Genomic DNA, 20032 nt, shown 5'->3' with positions numbered 1-20032 from the left:
CACTATAAAGACAACATATTTGATGTTCAAACTCATAAACTTTATTTTTTTTGCAAAAAATAATTCACTTAGAATTTCATGGCTGCAACATGTGCCAAAGTAGTTGGGAAAGGGCATGTTCACCACTGTGTTACATCACTTTTTCTTTTAACAACACTCAATAAACGTTTGGGAACTGAGGAAACTAATTGTTGAAGTTAAATTCTTTCCCATTCTTGTTTTATGTAGAGCTTCAGTCCTTCAACAGTCCGGGGTCTCCGCTGTCGTATTTTACGCTTCATAATGCGCCACACATTTTCCATGGGAGACAGGTCTGGACTGCAGTAATGTACCTGCACCTTTTTTTATGAAGCCACGCTGTTGTAACACGTGCTGAATGTGGCTTGGCATTGTCTTGCTGAAATAAGCAGGGGCGTCCTTGAAAGAGACAGCACTTAAATGGCAGCATATGTTGTTCCAAAACCTGTATGTACCTTTCAGCATTAACGGTTCCTTCACAGATGTGTAAGTTACCCATGCCTTAGGCACTAATGCACCCCTATACCATTAAAGATGCTGGCTTTTGAACTTTGCGTCAATAACAGTCCAGATGGTTCGCTTACCCTTTGGTCCGGATGACACATTGTCGAATATTTCCAAAAACAATTTGAAATATAGACTCCTCAGACCACAGAACATTTTTACACTTTGTTCATCTTATATGATCTCAGGCCCATAGAAGCCAACGGTGTTTCTGGATGTTGTTGATAAATGGCTTTCGCTTTGCATAGTAGGGCTTTAACTTGCACTTACAGATGTAACGACCAACTATATTTAGTGACAGTGGTTTTCTGAAGTGTTCCTGAGCCCATGTGGTGATATCCTTTAGAGATTTATTGTGTTAGATGTAAATATAATCAGAATACAATGATTTGCAAATCCTTTTCAACCCATATTCAGTGGAATATGCTTCAAAGACTGTCTCTAAACACAGTTGGTTACTACATCTGTAAGTGCAAGTTAAAGCTCTACAATGCAACGCGAAAGCCATTTATCAACAACATCCAGAAACGCCGCCGGCTTCATCTAAGATGGACTGATGGAAAGTGGAAAAGTCTTCTGTGGTCTGACGAGTCCACATTTCAAATTGTTTTTCGAATGATTCAACATCGTGTCATCCGGACCAGAGGGGAAGCGAACCATCCAGACTGTTATCGACGCAAAGTTGAAAAGCCAGCATCGGTGATGGTATGGGGGTGCTTTAGTGCCCAAGACATGGGTAACTTACACATCTGTGAAGGCACCATTAATGCTGAAAGGTACATACAGGTTTTGGAACCACATATGCTGCCATCCAAGCAACGTTATCATGGACGCACCTGCTTATATCAGCAAGATAATGCCAAGCCACATTCTGCACGTGTTACAACAGCGTGGCTTCGTAAAAAAAAGAGTGCGGGTACTTTCCTGGCCCGCCTGCAGTCCGGACCTGTCTCCCATGGAAAATGGGTGGCGCATTATGAAGCGGAGACCCCGGACTGTTGAACGACTGAAGCTTTACATAAAACAAGAATGGGAAAGAATTCCACTTTCAAAGCTTCAACAATTACTTTCCTCAGTTCCCAAACGTTTATTGAGTGTTGTTAAAAGAAAAGGTGATGTAACACAGTGGTGAACATGCCCTTTCCCAACTACTTTGGCACTGGTTGCAGCCATGAAATTCCAAGTTAATGATTATTTGCGAAAAAAAAATAAAGTTTATGAGTTTGAACACCAAATATGTTGTCTTTGTAGCATATTTAACTGAATATGAGTTGAAAATGATTTGCAAATCATTGTATTCTGTTTATATTTACATCTAACACAATTTCCCAACTCATATGGAAACGGGGTTTGTACATTGTTGAATCCAGAAGTGATTTTAAACGGAATCGTCACCCCCGGGAATCGGGTAGAATGGCCAAAGACTGACATCACTAATGATTAATGCAACACTTTGTTGGCGATTATTTTTGGACAGCTTTAATATTTTTAAAGCAAAATTTAAATAATGTTGACCATTAAAATAGCCAATATTATTATTATTATCATTCTATTGCCCACACTTTCTGGTTTGTCGTACCATTTCTTCTACTTCTAAATTTCCCGATCCACCACACACACACACACACACACACACACACACACACACACACACATACACACACTCAAAGCTGTCAAGATGCTGCCTCTTTCAACACGGGGCTGAATGGTGGGATTTGGCAGCCTTCCCCTCTCCTCATTTTTTTTTTTCTTTTTACAATAATTTAAAAGCGCACACACTTTTGAGCACCAAATGTTTTGTGCGCCGGCGTCAAGGCACGCGCTCAACCCTGGATTGATGCACCCTGGCAGCCCGCTACGACCCCCCCATCGCCCACCTCCGAGGAAGAAGGGCGAGGACTGAAGAGGAAATTCTTTTTTTTTTTTTTTCCTGATTTTCTACACAGGCTTTGTGGTCCTGGAAGGCTGTCGATGTGTTTTTTTTTAAAGACTACGGTGGGGAAGAAGAGAGGAGATGATGCTATCCGCTGCCTGGGGGCTATACTGAGCCTGTTTAAGCCCCCACTGTTCCCCGCTTAACAATAACACCCACTACTCTTAATTCAACGCTGCCTCTTCTTTTCAAAGTACATCATCCACTTCCAGTCCCTGTACGACGCATCTAATCTTATCTCCTGGGCTGGGTGCGGAACTACCTCGCCATGGTTTTAGACCTGATGAGGAACAATGCCTGCACGCAAGGCAGATGGAGATTATGAAAAAAAAAAAAAAAAAATCAAGAGCAAGAAAAGTTGGGCTTACCTTCCCAAATTCCCGACATCACAGAAGCCAGCGGCCTACGTAAAGCAGCATGAAGCCGACGCCCACTCGCCATCATTACCAGACCACAACCCGGAGGTGACATTTACATCCACTTTATTTCACTTTTAATCCTCCTTTCTGCACGCACACCATCGCCGCGGCCTCCTGGTGCAGCGGGAGGGATGCCGTCTTTCTCACCTACAGTGGGGCGAAAAAGTATTTAGTCAGCCACCGATTGTGCAAGTTCTCCCACTTAAAATGATGACATAGGTCTGTCATTTTCATCATAGGTTCATTCTTTCCTTAACACGGATCAATCGTCCTGTCCCCTTAGCAGAAAAACAGCCTCAAAGCATGATGTTTCCACCCCCATGCTTCGCAGTAGGTATGGTGTTCTTGGGATGCAACTCAGTATTCTTCTTCCTCCAAACACGACGAGTTGAGTTTCTACCAAAATGGATACATGGATGATACAACAGAGGTTTGGGAGAATGTCATGTGGTCAGATGAAACCAAAATAGAACTTTAATCAGACTGCGTGGTCGGTAGTAGTGGGTTTCAGCAGGCCTTTAAGCCAGTCTGTTTCTGTTGTTCGTCCTGGCAACATCACCATCTATTTCCTCTACTCACGTCATAGATAGATAGATAGATAGATAGATAGATAGATAGATAGATAGATAGATAGATAGATAGATAGATAGATAGATAGACAGACAGATAGACAGACGGATGGATGGATGGATGGATGGATGGATGGATAGATAGATAGATAGATAGATAGATAGATAGATAGATAGATAGATAGATAGATAGATAGATAGATAGATAGATAGATAGATAGATAGATAGATAGATAGATAGATGGATAGATAGATAGATAGATAGATAGATAGATAGATAGATAGATAGATAGATAGATAGATAGATAGATAGATAGATAGATAGATAGATAGATAGATAGATAGATAGTACTTTATTTATTCTGTCAGGAGAGTTCCTTCAGGAAAATTAAAATTTTCAGCACAATCCCATTCAAGATCAGACAAACATTACAGGGAGACAGAACAGGATCGCTGACGGCTCTGCCGGCTTCCAGCGCCCCTTACAGAAAAGGTGAGATACAGGTAAACAGGGGGAATGGGAGAAAAAAATTGAAGATTAAAATAAAACAATGCCATGTTACCTCCACTCTGCTTCATGTCATGTTTCACAGTTCCGTGCCAAGTAAGTTTTTCAATCAATCAATCAATCAATGTTTACTTATATAGCCCTAAATCACTAGTGTCTCAAAGGGCTGCACAAACCACCACGACATCCTCGGTAGGAAAACTCACACCCAGTGGGACATTGGTGACAATAATGACCCAGTGGGACGTCGGTGACAATGATGACTATGAGAACCTTAGAGAGGAGGAAAGCAATGGATGTCGAGCGGATCTAACATGATACTGTGAAAGTTCAATCCACAATAGATACAACACAGTCGCGAGAGTCCAGTCCAAAGAGGATCCAAGACACAGCAGCGAGAGTCCCGTTCACAGCGGAGCCAGCAGGAAACCATCCCAAGCGTAGGCGGACCAGCAGCGCAGAGATGTCCCCAGCCGATACACAGGCGAGCAGTACATGGCCACCGGATCGGACCGGACCCCCTCCACACGGGAGAGTGGGACATGGAAGAAAAAGAAAAGAAACGGCAGATCAACTGGTCTAAAAAGGGAGTCTATTTAAAGGCTAGAGTATACAAATGAGTTTTAAGGTGAGACTTAAATGCTTCTACTGAGGTGGCATCGCGAACTGTTACCGGGAGGGCATTCCAGAGTACTGGAGCCCGAACGGAAAATGCTCTATAGCCCGCAGACTTTTTTTGGGCTTTGGGAATCACTAATAAGCCGGAGTCCTTTGAACGCAGATTTCTTGCCGGGACATATGGTACAATACAATCGGCAAGATAAGATGGAGCTAGACCGTGTAGTATTTTATACGTAAGTAGTAAAACCTTAAAGTCACATCTTAAGTGCACAGGAAGCCAGTGCAGGTGAGCCAGTACAGGCGTAATGTGATCAAACTTTCTTGTTCTTGTCAAAAGTCTAGCAGCCGCATTTTGTACCAACTGTAATCTTTTAATGCTAGACATGGGGAGACCCGAAAATAATACGTTACAGTAGTCGAGGCGAGACGTAACAAACGCATGGATAATGATCTCAGCGTCTTTAGTGGACAGAATGGAGCGAATTTTAGCGATATTACGGAGATGAAAGAAGGCCGTTTTAGTAACGCTTTTAATGTGTGCCTCAAAGGAGAGAGTTGGGTCGAAGATAACACCCAGATTCTTTACCGTGTCGCCTTGTTTAATTGTTTGGTTGTCAAATGTTAGAGTTGTATTATTAAATAGAGTTCGGTGTCTAGCAGGACCGATAATCAGCATTTCCGTTTTTTTGGCGTTGAGTTGCAAAAAGTTAGCGGACATCCATTGTTTAATTTCATTAAGACACGCCTCCAGCTGACTACAATCCGGCGTGTTGGTCAGCTTTAGGGGCATGTAGAGTTGGGTGTCATCAGCATAACAGTGAAAGCTAATACCGTATTTGCGTATGATGTCACCTAGCGGCAGCATGTAGATGCTGAAGAGTGCAGGGCCAAGGACCGAACCCTGGGGAACTCCACACGTTACCTTAACGTAGTCCGAGGTCACATTGTTATGGGAGACACACTGCATCCTATCAGTAAGATAAGAGTTAAACCAAGACAGGGCTAAGTCTGACATACCAATTCGTGTTTTGATACGTTCTAATAAAATATTATGATCGACGGTATCGAAAGCAGCGCTAAGATCGAGGAGCAGCAACATAGATGACGCATCAGAATCCATCGTTAGCAATAGATCATTAGTCATTTTTGCGAGGGCTGTCTCCGTGGAGTGATTTGCCCTGAAACCGGATTGAAAGGTTTCACATAGATTGTTAGACGCTAAGTGTTCATTTAACTGCTCCGCAACAATTTTTTCAAGGATTTTTGAAATAAAGGGAAGGTGAGACACCGGTCGGTAATTTACCATGAGGTCAGGATCGAGGTTAGGTCTTTTAAGAAGAGGATGAATAACCGCTTTTTTGAATGCTAGGGGAACAGTGCCCGAGGAGAGTGATAAGTTTATAATATTTAGCACTGATGGACCTAATAATACAAAGAGCTCCTTGATCAGTTTCCCAGGAAGAGGGTCAAGTAAACATGTTGTCTGTTTTATTCCATTTACACGTTGTAACAATTCCTCTAATGTTATTTCCTCAAAACGAGAGAAAGTATCTTGGAGGGCAGTATCCGCCGTATATACAATCGTGTCAGTGTTAATAGAACCCCGTTGTAGCTGGGACGCATTGTCTTTAATCTCCTTTCTAATGACTTCAATTTTCTTACTAAAGAATTGCATAAAGTCATCAGCTGAGTGGGTTGAGCTACTGGAAGGAGTCCCTTGTTGGGTTAGCGATGCTACCGTACTAAACAAAAATTTAGGATCGTTTTTATTACGGTGGATGAGATTTGAGTAATATTTAGCTTTAGCTAAGGTAAGCATGCGTTTATAAGTTATTAAACCATCACTCCATGCTTGATGGTGCACCTCAAGTTTAGTCGTGCGCCATTTGCGTTCCAGCTTTCTGCATAATAATTTCTGAGCTCTAGTTTCTTCTGTAAACCACGGGGTGCGCTTTTTTGGAGCCTTTTTTAACTTTAGCGGTGCTATGTTATCAATGGTTTCGCGCAGGGCGTCGTTAAAGTTGTTAGTGAGGTTGTCAATAGAGCCCACATATTTTGGGAATGGTGCCATTACCGAGGGCAGTAGGTCAGCAAGAGTTGTCGTTGTGGCTGTATTAATGTTGCGGCTGCTATAGCAGTTATTATTATTATTAGTTTGACGAACATGCGTCTGAACCTCAAATTTTATAAGGTAATGATCAGACAATACTTTAGTATACGGGAGTATCGTAACTTTGGAAACGGTGATGCCCCTGACAAGCACTAGGTCTATCGTATTACCGTTGCGATGCGTGGGTTCATTTATTATTTGTGTGAGACCACAGCTATCAATTACAGTCTGGAGCGCTACGCACGGTGGGTCCGATGGGGTATTCATATGGATATTAAAGTCCCCCATTATGATTATATTATCGGCGTGTGTCACTAGATCAGCAACGAACTCTGAGAATTCATTAATAAAGTCCGAATAGGGCCCTGGGGGGCGGTAGATAACAGCCAGGTGTAGAGGCAGCGGTGTGACAGACCTCATAGTAAGCACCTCAAACGATTTATATGTATTATTTATGTTAGGACTAAGGTTAAAGTTTTCGTTGTATATTAGTGCAACCCCCCCACCCCTTTTGAGCGGACGGGCAATATGCGCATGTGTAAAGTTAGGAGGACATGCCTCATTTAGCGCAAAAAAGTTGTTTGGTTTAAGCCAGGTTTCGCTGAGACCGATGACGTTAAGATTGTTGTCTCTGATAATATCATTAACTAACAACGTTTTAGGAGACAATGATCATATGTTTGAAAAACCTATATTATAGGTAGTGGGCTGTTTTAGGGAGTTTTTGATCAAATTATCCGTAGTAGCAATATTAATAATGTTGTGTTTATTATGCCCAGTGCATTTAGTATAGTTACGACCATATTTAGGAATTGATACGACAGGAATTTTCCGATTGTTTGATTGTTGCTTTGATAAACTGCACGCATCATGGTTAGCCACCTCAGTAACGGGGATTTTCCGATTGTTTGTTTGTTGCTTTGATAAACTGCACGCATCATAGTTAGCCACCTCAGTAAAACACATGTCCAACTCTGAAACACTCAAAGCAGAAAAAACTTGTTCTAATTTAACAGACTCCTTACCCAGACCAGTAGTCTCGCATTTTCCATCTAAATCCGTCTTCGGGATGGAGGAAAGTGGTGTTCTGTGGGGATTAGCCTTCTGCTTTGTTTTAAGCCCCGCTCGACATCCGCGTTTCCGATCACACCGCTGGCGTCTGCTCCGTAGACGGCCCCCGCTGCTACTAGACTCCCCTGCTTCACAGGCCGCTGGATGTAGCCGCCGATGTATTCCCATGCTAGTTAGCAAGTCTACCCCGCAAGTGTCTATCGGTCCAAAACGGCCCGATGTGTCCACATCCAGAAGTGTCTGGCGGTCGTACGTGATCACGGAGTGACCACAATGTGAGCCAGCCATAAAGTTTGTGGAATTGTCCGGTATTTCTGCCAAATGTTCCATCTTTAGCAGGAGCTCCTCGAGAGCGCAGCCCGTCCGGGCGCCGCCATCTTGGAATTTTGTTTATTGTTCATAGTTCTTGCCTTTGTGTAAGTTTTGTTTCATTAGTCAAGTGTGTTCTCCGCCATTGTGCGCGCCTTTTGTTTGCTTCCTTTTTTTGTAGTTAGTGTTTGTCGAGAAAAGGAGCCGACGGGCCGACAGAGCGAAAGCGAAAGCGAAAACGACGAAGACGCGGCCGACTAAAGAGTGAGATCAACCGTCCTGTCCCCTTAGCAGAAAAACAGCCGCAAAGCATGATGTTTCCACTCCCATGCTTCACAGTAGGTGTGGTGTTCTTGGGATGCAACTCAGTATTCTTCTTCCTCCAAACACGACGAGTTGAGTTTATACCAAAATGGATACATGGATGATACAGCAGAGGACTGGGAGAATGTCATGTGGTCAGATGAAACCAAAATAGAACTTTTTGGTAGTAATGGGTTTCAGTAGGCCTTTAAGCCAGTCTGTTTCTGTTGTTCGTCCTGGCAACATCACCATCTATTTCCTCTACTCACGTCATGCCATGTTACCTCCACTCTGCTTCATGTCATGTTTCACAGTTCCATGCCAAGTAAGTTTTTGTTTATTGTTCATAGTTCCTGCCTTTGTGCAAGTTTTGTTTCATTAGTCAAGTGTGTTCTCCGCCATTGTGCGCGCCTTTTGTCTGCTTCCTTTTTTTGTAGTTAGTGTTTGTGGAGAAAAGGAGCCGACGGGCCGACAGAGCGAAAGCGAAAGCGAAAACGACGAAGACGCGGCCGACTAAAGAGTGACATCAACCGTCCTGTCCCCTTAGCAGAAAAACATCCGCAAAGCATGATGTTTCCACTCCCATGCGTCACAGTAGGTGTGGTGTTTTTGGGATGCAACTCAGTATTCTTCTTCCTCCAAACACGACGAGGTGAGTTTATACCAAAATGGATACATGGATGATACAGCAGAGGATTGGGAGAAGGTCATGTGGTCAGATGAAACCAAAATAGAACTTTTTGGTAGTAGTGGGTTTCAGTAGGCCTTTAAGCCAGTCTGTTTCTGTTGTTCGTCCTGGCAACATCACCATCTATTTCCTCTACTCACGTCATGCCATGTTACCTCCACTCTGCTTCATGTCATGTTTCACAGTTCCGTGCCAAGTAAGTTTTTGTTTATTGTTCATAGTTCTTGCCTTTGTGTAAGTTTTGTTTCATTAGTCAAGTGTGTTCTCCGCCATTGTGCGTGCCTTTTGTTTGCTTCCATTTTTTGTAGTCAGTGTTTGTGGAGAAAAGGAGCCGACGGGCCGACAGAGCGAAAGCGAAAGCGAGAGAGAGCAAGACGCAAACGACGAAGACGCGGCCGACTAAAGAGTGAGATCAACCGTCCTGTCCCCTTAGCAGAAAAACAGCCGCAAAGCATGATGTTTCCACCCCCATGCTTCGCAGTAGGTATGGTGTTCTTGGGATGCAACTCAGTATTTTTCTTCCTCCAAACACGACGAGTTGAGTTTATACCAAAATGGATACATGGATGATACAGCAGAGGACTGGGAGAATGTCATGTGGTCAGATGAAACCAAAATAGAACTTTTTGGTAGTAATGGGTTTCAGTAGGCCTTTAAGCCAGTCTGTTTCTGTTGTTCGTCCTGGCAACATCACCATCTATTTCCTCTACTCACGTCATGCCATGTTACCTCCACTCTGCTTCATGTCATGTTTCACAGTTCCATGCCAAGTAAGTTTTTGTTTATTGTTCATAGTTCCTGCCTTTGTGCAAGTTTTGTTTCATTAGTCAAGTGTGTTCTCCGCCATTGTGCGCGCCTTTTGTTTGCTTCCTTTTTTTGTAGTTAGTGTTTGTGGAGAAGCGGAGCCGACGGGCCGACAGAGCGAAAGCGAAAGCGAGAGAGAGCAAGACGCAAACGACGAAGACGCGGCCGACTAAAGAGTGAGACGGAGCAGCGAGGAGTGGGAGCGACGACGGCGAAAAATACTTTATTTATTTGAAAAAAGCGAGCGCCGCGTGTGCGTGCGGTGACGACCTTGTCTGCCAGCAAAACCAAAAAAATTAATAAATATAGAAAAAAGTAAAAGTATTTTTCAAAAGCAGTGTAGTTCCGTTAACCTATTGTTACCATAACAATCTACAAGGTTAATAGAGTTCATTAAGGTCAGGGTAAATCAGGCCATCAGAGATTGTTTGTGACGAACCCCAGAGAAGGAGGCAGGAATTGAGTAAGGAAACATGGTTTAATAAAACACTTGGACAAAACCAAACAAAAAGGGGTACAACAAAAAACGCGCACGAGGCGGATAACAAACTAAAAGAGCTAGCACCGGAGCTAGAAAACAAAAGGAGCTTGGCACGGAAGCTAGTAAAAACAAAAGGGCCTAGAAGTGGAAGATAGCGGGTAGCGAGCAGGAAAACATAAGTCGTTACGTGTAATACAAAGACAAATTGAAAGCAGGGAGCAAAGCGGTATAGCTCGGTTGGTAGAGTGGCCGTGTCAGCAACTTGAGGGTTGCAGGTTCGATTCCCGCTTCCGCCGTCCTAGTCACTGCCGTTGCGTCCTTAAGAAAGACACTTTACCCACCTGCTCCCAGTGCCACCCACACTGGTTTGATTGTAACATAGATATTGGGTTTCACTATGTAAAGCGCTTTGAGTCACTAGAGAAAAGCGCCATATAAATATAATTCACTTCACTATAATTCACTTCAAAAGACAGTAAGCTACAAACTGCTACCGAAATATAGCTTACCGCTACGCTGGAATGGCACGACAGGAGCGACAATACAGAGGTGACAATAACCCAGCACTGACTGGATGGGAAGACAGGTCTAAATAGGAGCGGGCTGATTGACACTAGGTGTGGCCAGCTGAGGGGACACAGCACTCAGGGAGAAAGACAGGAAACAGACAAAATAAGAGCACTGACAGGAACTAAAGACAGGAAATACTACACACACACCGAGGAAAAACTAAAACACAAACAAACGGTCAGGTAAAAGGTAATGTACTTGGGTTATGATGCAAGTTTAGCGTACAGAATAACAGCTAATGATACTAGGTAGGATGTTTTGAAAATGCACATGCGTCACGGCCAAACGCTCCTCATACGGATCACTTGGCCGTGTATGGTTAAAGGTTGTTTAGGTGTCCGTGTGCTTGCCTGAATGTAAGATGACTAACCCACGCCAGTGGCCTGGATGAATGAATGAATGAAATGTGCACCTTTTGCACGCATCTCCTGCACTAGAAGGTGCATTTCTGCGTACGCATGTGTTTTTAACCCCCCCCCCCCCCCCCCCCCCGCACCCCCCTTATTTTTTTCCTGACTGTGGGAACACACTGGTACACAGATGGTTAAGCCCACCCTTGTGATGAGTGGGACGGGTGGGAGGTTGAAGGGGGGAGGGGGGAAGTGGCGGTACAGATGGCAGAGAGGGCATCGCCAATGCGTTTACATGAACACACACGCACACACACACACATGCACACACATGAACGGTGGCAAATGCACGTGTAGAGAATTCTAATTGGAGACAGAGACAAGAGATGTGTGAGGTGTGTGTATTGTGCGTCGTGTGCGTGTGGCGGCGGCGGCGGCGGCGGCGTTGATCTGGTGTGTCACACAAAGCCCCGGGATCTTGCTGGCACCTCTGCCCACGCCGTGCCACACTGAGGCCTGCCAGAGGGTCCTGGCAACACACTGCATCTAATTCCATCCAGCTCTTTGACATGTTTTTCACAAATGTATACATAAATATATATATATATATCTATATATATATAGCTCTTTAGCGCCGCCCTCGTGGCTCTCTTGAGCTTTTTCAAAAATATATGAAAAATGGAAATGATGTGGGTGAAAAAACATATTTTTTTTTTTAATTGGGTTTCTGTAGGAGGACAAACATGACACAAACCTCCCTAATTGTTTTTAAGCACACCGTTTATATTAAAATATGCTTCACTGATTCGAGTATTTGGCGAGAGCCGTTTTGTCCTACTAATTTTGGCGGTCCTTGAACTCACCCTAGTTCGTTTACATGCATAACTTTCTCCGACTCTCTAAGACGTGATTTTATGCCACTTCGGTTTCCCGTCTCATTTTGTCCACCAAACTTATAACGTTGTGCATGAATGCACAAAGGTGAGTTTTGTTGAAGTTATTGACTCATGTGGAGTGCTAACAATGTACTAAAAATTAAAAACTTTAACCGTTATTTTATTTGATGTTTTTACATTTCTGTTTGAATGGACGGCACTTTGGGGCACGCGTGTTGAAAAGTGTGTGAAATCAATAAATACACATGTGGGGACGTCGCTCACCTTTTTTGGGGGGAGAAAAGCAGGTCATGGCGAAGGTGTGCCCAAGTGTGACCCAAGTAAACAACACCCCCCCCCCACCCCACCCCCCCCTCATTAGGAAGACCCTACTTCCAGTCTCCAATGACTGAACCTTTGATATGCAATGACGACCAATTCCCTCCTGTGTTCCATTCTCTGCAGACAGTGCAGTCATTACACCACTCACACACACACACACACACACACACACACACTCTTGTATTTCTTACCTTCTTGAGACCTGAGAAAAAATGCCTCCTTCTTGAGGAGCAGCCTTTCTAGATATATAAAGAAGTGTATTTACAACATGAATAAAATATTCATGATATGCATATATAAAAAAGCTTCCTGCGAAAAATAAGTTGGAAAAAAGTCACAATTTTACAAGAAAAACTATGAATTTTGGCAGTATTATAACAAAAGTCGTCATTTTACTCAATAACAGTCACAGTTTTACAAGAAAAACTGAAGATTGTGACAATTTTATGAAAAGAGTTGTAATTTTACTCGACAAAGGTCACAAATTCATAAGAAAACTTTCAAATGTTGGCAATGTTATAATATTAAGCAGAATTTGACTTGGCAAAATTATGAAAAAAGTGACAACTATGACGGAAGTCTTAATTTTACACGAAAAGTGTCGCTATTTTACAAGAAAAACCAAAAAATGGCAATATTTTGATAAAAGTCAGACTTTTATATGACAAATGCCACCATTTTGCAGTAAAAAGTAATTATTTTATTAAAAAAGTAATAATTTTATAAAAAAAATATTGCAATGTTACGTAAACAGAAAATATGAGAATTTTCTTCCCAATTTTAAAAGAAAAAGGCGACACATTATGAGAAAAAGACCTATTTTAGTTCATTTATTTTATTTTGGATTTTTTTTTTGATTGTTTTTTTAATCTTCATTATTTACTTCAAATTATTACAGTATGGCTCCATAAACATATATTTTTTTTAAATTATTTTTAGCCAAAGGGGTCGCATTTCAATTTCCTACACACACTTGTTATTTCATATGTTGACACAGCCAATGTGAAAAATTCCTCCTTTTTGGGATCACCCTCATTTTGATGGATATCACCACAAATGAGACATTGTCTATTAGATGCAATGTTATTGGGAGCATGATTTATGTCATCACTTGTTCACACCTCCTCATATGGAAGATACTTTTCCTTCTTCATGTCTCAAGAAGGGCAGAAATACAACAACACACATACACTTGTATTTCTTACCTTCTTGAGACCTGAGAAAAATGCCTCCCTCTTTAGGAGCAGCCTTTCTAGATACATAAAGAAGTGTATTTACAACATGAATGATGTATACATATAAAAAAGCTTCTTGTGAAAAATGAGTTGGAAAAAAAACCCTTGGCAGTATTATAATATCACAATAATAATAAAATGTATAATGATATGATAATATTTTACCATGAATTGATTAACGTGGACTTAAACAAGTTGAAAAACTTTTTGGGGTGTTACCATTTAGTGGTCAATTGTACAAAATATGTACTGTACTGTGCAATCTACTAATAAAAGTTTCAATCAATCAATCAATCAATAAAAGTCGCAATTTTACTCGACAAAATTCACATTTTTATAAGAAAACGCTGCGATGAGGTGGTGACTTGTCCAGGGTGTACCCCGCCTTCCGCCCGATTGTAGCTGAAATAGGCGCCAGCGCCCCCCGCGACCCCAAAAGTGAATAAACGGTAGAAAATGGATGGATGGATATAAAAAAACGTTCAAATGTTGGCAATATTATAATAATAATCGCAATTTTACTTGGCAAAATTACGACAAAAGTAATAATTATGACAAAAGTCATAATTTTATTCCAAAAATGTCGCTATTTTACAAGAACAACAAATGGGCAATATTGTGATAAAAGTCAGAATTTTATCAGACAAATGTCAGCATTTCGCATTAAAAAGTAATCATTTTACATTAAAAAGTACAATTTTGAGTTGTAATTTTACTCAAAAAAAGTCACACTTCTCTAAGAAAACTTTCAAATGTTGGCAATATTATGATAATAATCGAAATTTTACTCAAAAAAAGTCACTATTTTACAAGAACAACAAACAAATGGGCAACATTGTGACAAAAGTCAGAATATTATCAGAAAAATGTCAGCATTTCGCATTAAAAAGTAATCATTTTACATCAAAAAGTACAATTTTGAGTCGTAATTTTACTCAAAAAAAGTCACACTTTTATAAGAAAACTTTCAAATGTTGGCAATATTATGATAATAATCAAAATTTTACTCAAAAAAAGTCACTATTTTACAAAAACAACAAACAAATGGGCAAAATTGTGACAAAACTCAGAATTTTATCAGACAAATGTCATCATTTCGCATTAAAAAGTAATCATTTTACATTAAAAAGTACAAATTTTACGAGAAAGTATTGCACTTTTACGTGAATAGAAAATATGAGAATTTTTTCCCAATTTTATAAGAAAAAAGTCGACACATTGTGAGAAAAAGACCTATTTTAGCTAATTTATTTGATTTTTGATTTTTTTTTTGTAATTTTTTGTAATCTTCATAAATTACTTCAAGTTATTACAGAATGGCTCTATATACATATACATATATTTTTTAAAATTATTTTTAGCCAAAAGGGTCGCATTTAAATTTCCTACACACACTTGTTATTTCATATGTAGACACAGTCAATGTGAAAAATCCCTCGTTTTTTACAAATTTGACGAGAAAGTATTGCAATATTACGTGAATAGAAAATATGAAATTTTTTTCCCAATTTTATAAGAAAAAAGTCGACACATTGTGAGAAAAAGACCTATTTTATTTAATTTATTTGATTTTTGATTTTTTTTTGTAATTTTTTGTAATCTTCATAAATTACTTCAAGTTATTACAGAATGGTTCTATATACATATACATATATTTTTTAAAATTATTTTTAGCCAAAAGAGTCGCATTTAAATTTCCTACACACACTTGTTATTTCATATGTTGACACAGTCAATGTGAATAATCCCTCCTTTTTTACAAATTTGACGAGAAAGTATTGCAATATTACGTGAATAGAAAATATGAGAATTTTTTTCCAATTTTAGAAGAAAAAAGTCGACACATTGTGAGAAAAATAACTAGTTTAGTAAATGTATTTTATTTTTATTTTTTTTGTAATTTTTTTTTATCTTCATAAATTACTTCAAGTTATTACAGAATGGCTCTATATACATATACATATTTTTTTTAAAGTATTTTTAGCCAAAGGGGTGGCATTTCGATTTCCTACACACACTTGTTATTTCATATGTTGACACAGCCAATGTGAATGATCCCTCCTTTTTTACAAATTTGACGAGAAAGTATTGCAATATTACGTGAATAGAAAATATGAGACATGTTTCCCAATTTTATAAGGAAAAAGTCGACACATTGTGAGAAAAATATCTATTTTAGTTAATTTATTTGATTTTTGATTTTTATTTTTTATTTTTTGTAATCTTCATAAATTACTTCAAGTTATTACAGAATGGCTTTATATACATATACATATATATATTTTTAATTATTTTTAGCCAAAGGGGTCGCATTTAAATTTCCTACACACACTTGTTATTTCATATGTTGACACAGCTAATGTGAAAAATCCCTCCTTTTTGGGACCACCCTCATTTTGATGGATTTCACCACAAATGAGACATTGTCTATTAGATGCAATGTTATTGGGAGCATGCTTTATGTCATCACTTGTTCACACCTCCTCATATGGAAGATACTTTTCCTTCTTCATGTCTCACGAAGGGCAGAAATACCAAAACACACACACACATTCTTGTATTTCCTACATTCTTGAGACCTCCAAAAAACGCCTCCCTCTTTAGGAGCAGCCTTTTTAGATATAAAAATAAGTGTATTTACAACATGAATAATATATGCAAACATAAAAAAAGCTTGTTGTGAAATATGAGTTGGAATTTCACAAGGAAAAATCACAATTTCACAAAAAAAAAACTTAAAATTTTGGCAATATTATTATAGAAAGTCCTCATTTTATTCAATGGCAGTCACAGTTTTACAAGAAAAATTTAACATTTTGACAATTTTGTGAACAGAGTCGTAATTTTACTAAAAAAAATTTACAATTTTATAAGAAAACTTGCAAATGTTGGCAATATTATGATAATAATCGAAATGTTACTCAAAAAGTCACTATTTTACAAGAACAACAAACAAATGGGCAAAATTGTGACAAGAGTCAGAATTTTATAAGACAAATGTCAGCATTTTGCATTAAAAAAATAATCATTTAACATTAAAAAGTAGTAATTGTATGAGAAAGTATTGCAATATTACGTAAAGAGAAAATATGAGAAATTGTTCCCAATTTTATAAGAAAAAAGTCGTCACATTGTGAGAAAAACTGCTTTTAGTAAATTATTTTTATTTTTGAATTTTTTTTGTTTGTAATTGTTTTTTAATCTTCATTTTTTACTTCAAGTTATTACAGTATGTCTCTGTACACATATTTATTCTTTTTTTTTAAATTAATTTTGTTCCAAAGGGGTCGCATTTCCATTTCTTACACACACTTGTTATTTCATATTTTGACCACAGGGGGAGCTCTTTTAAAAGCGACACACAGTTTGATTGATTGATTAATTGATATTTGTATTACTAGATTGCACAGTTCAGTACATATTCCGTACAATTGACCACTAAATGGTAACACCCCAATAAGTTTTTCAACTTGTTTAAGTTGGGGTCCACGTTAAAGGGGAACATTATCACCAGACCTATGTAAGCGTCAATATATACCTTGATGTTGCAGAAAAAAGACCATATATTTTTTTAACCGATTTCTCAAACACATTACAAACACCAAGTCAAATCAGCTCTGTTATTTTCCGTTTTTTCGACTACTTTTCGTACCTCGGAGACGTCATGCCTCGTCGGTGTGTTGTCGGCGGGTGTAACGACACGATCAGGGACGGATTAAAGTTGTCTTACGTGGAGCATGCATCGATTAGCATGGCATGCTAATCGATGCTAACACACTATTTAGGCTAGCTGTACGTACATTTGTAACTATATTTGCATCCAGCCTTTCCCTTCACCCACATTTAACGCCAAACAAACACTTACCAATCGACGGATTTAAGTTGCTCCAGTGTCACAAGATGCGAAAGTCCCGATCGTTTGTTCTGCACATTTAAAAAGATCACAATTTCACAGGAAAAACTTTGGCAATATTATAATTAAAGTCCTCATTTTATTCATAGTTTTACAAGAAAAGTTTAACATTTTGAAAATTTTCCAAACAGAGTTGTAGTTATACTCAAAACAAAAAGTCACATTTTTATAAGAAAACTTTCAAATGTTGGCAATATTATGATAATGATCGAAATGTTACTCAAAAAAAGTCACTATTTTACTAGAAAAACAAACAAATGGGCAAAATTGTGACAAAAGTCAGAATTTTATAAGAAAAAATGTCAGCATTTCGCATCAAAAACTAATAATTTTACATTAAAAGTACTAATTTAGAGAGAAAGTATTGCAATATTAAGTAAAGAGAAAATACGAGAAATTGTTCCTAATTTTAAGGGAAAAAAGTTGTCACATTGTGAGAAAAAAAACTGCTTTTAGTAAATTATTTTTATTTTTGAATTTTTTTCGTTTGTAATTGTTTTTTAATCTTCATTTTTTACTTCAAGTTATTACAGTAGGTCACTGTACACATATTTATTCTTTTTTTTTTTTTTAATTTTGTTCGAAAGGGGTCGCATTTCCATTTCTTACACACACTTGTTATTTCATATGTTGACCACAGGGGGAGCCCTTTTAAAAGGGACACACAGTTTGATTGATTGATTAATTGATATTTGTATTACTAGATTGCACAGTTCAGTACATATTCCGTACAATTGACCACTAAATGGTAACACCCCAATAAGTTTTTCAACTTGTTTAAGTTGGGGTCCACGTTAAAGGGGAACATTATCACCAGACCTATGTAAGCGTCAATATATACCTTGATCTTTCAGAAAAAAGACCATATATTTTTTTAACCGATTTTTCAAACACATTACAAACACCAAGTCAAATCAGCTCTGTTATTTTCCGTTTTTTCGACTGCTTTCCGTACCTTGGAGACATCATGCCTCATCGGTGTGTTGTCGGAGGGTGTAACAACACGATCAAGTTGTCTTACGTGGAGTGTGCATCGATTAGCACGGCATGCTGTATTTAGGCTAGCTGTATGTACATTTGTAACTATATTTGCATCCAGCCTTTCCCTTCACCCACATTTAACGCCAAACAAACACTTACCAATCGACGGATTTAAGTTGCTCCAGTGTCACAAGATGCGAAAGTCCCGATCGTTTGGTCTGCACATTTAAAAAGATCACAATTTCACAGGAAAAACTTTGGCAATATTATAATTAAAGTCCTCATTTTATTCATAGTTTTACAAGAAAAGTTTAACATTTTGAAAATTTTCCAAACAGGGTTGTAATTTTACTCAATAAAAAGTCACACTTTTATAAGAAAACTTTCAAATGTTGGCAATATTATGATAATGATCAAAATGTTACTCAAAAAAAGTCACTATTTTACTAAAAAAACAAACAAATGGGCAAAATTGTGACAAAAGTCAGAATTTTATAAGAAAAAATGTCAGCATTTCGCATCAAAAACTAATCATTTAACATTAAAAAGTACTAATTTTATGAGAAAGTATTGCAATATTACGTGAAGGGAAAATACGAGAAATTGTTTACAATTTTGTAAGAAAAAAGTCGTCACATTGTGAGAAAAAGACTGCTTTTAGTAAATTATTTAGATTTTTGATTTTTTTTTTGTCTGTAATTGTTTTTTAATCTTCATTTTTTACTTCAAGTTATTACAGTATGTCTCTGTACAGATATTTTTTTTTTTTTTTTTAATTAATTTTCTTCCAAAGGGGTCGCATTTCCATTTCTTACACACACTTGTTATTTCATATGTTTACCACAGGGGGAGCCCTTTTAAAAGCGACACACAGTTTGATTGATTGATTAATTGATACTTTTTTTTTTAGTAGATTGCACAGTTCAGTACATATTCCCTACAATTGACCACTAAATGGTAACACTTGAATAAGTTTAAGTTATTACAGTACGTTAATCAATTCGTGGTAATGTAAACAATCCCTCCTTTTTGGGAGCACCCTCATTTTGATGGCTGTCAACAGCAATTAGATGCAATGTTATCGGGAGCATGATGTACGTCATCACCTGTTCACACCTCCTCATATGGAAGATACTTTTCCTTCTTCATGCCTCAAGAAGGCTAGAAATACAAGAAGGAACACACACACGGACGCACAAAATCCTATCATTTAACACGTCCAGAAGTTGTGATTCTCCCTTTATTTATGTATCTCCTTACCTAACGTTGTGTATTTCCTACCGGGGGACTCACGTTCCCTCGCTTGTCATGTAATTAGAACAATATTTACATAAAAACATTTGAATGTATCATTAAAAAAAATGTAGGAATCGGGGTCCTTAAAGGCAATAAGGTGATGCTTAATTTGCTCAAAGCACACTTTGCCTC

This window comes from Nerophis ophidion, linkage group LG10, assembly GCF_033978795.1.
Source record: "Nerophis ophidion isolate RoL-2023_Sa linkage group LG10, RoL_Noph_v1.0, whole genome shotgun sequence".
Classification (NCBI taxonomy): domain Eukaryota; kingdom Metazoa; phylum Chordata; class Actinopteri; order Syngnathiformes; family Syngnathidae; genus Nerophis; species Nerophis ophidion.
Note: the sequence above shows the minus strand (reverse complement) of the source record.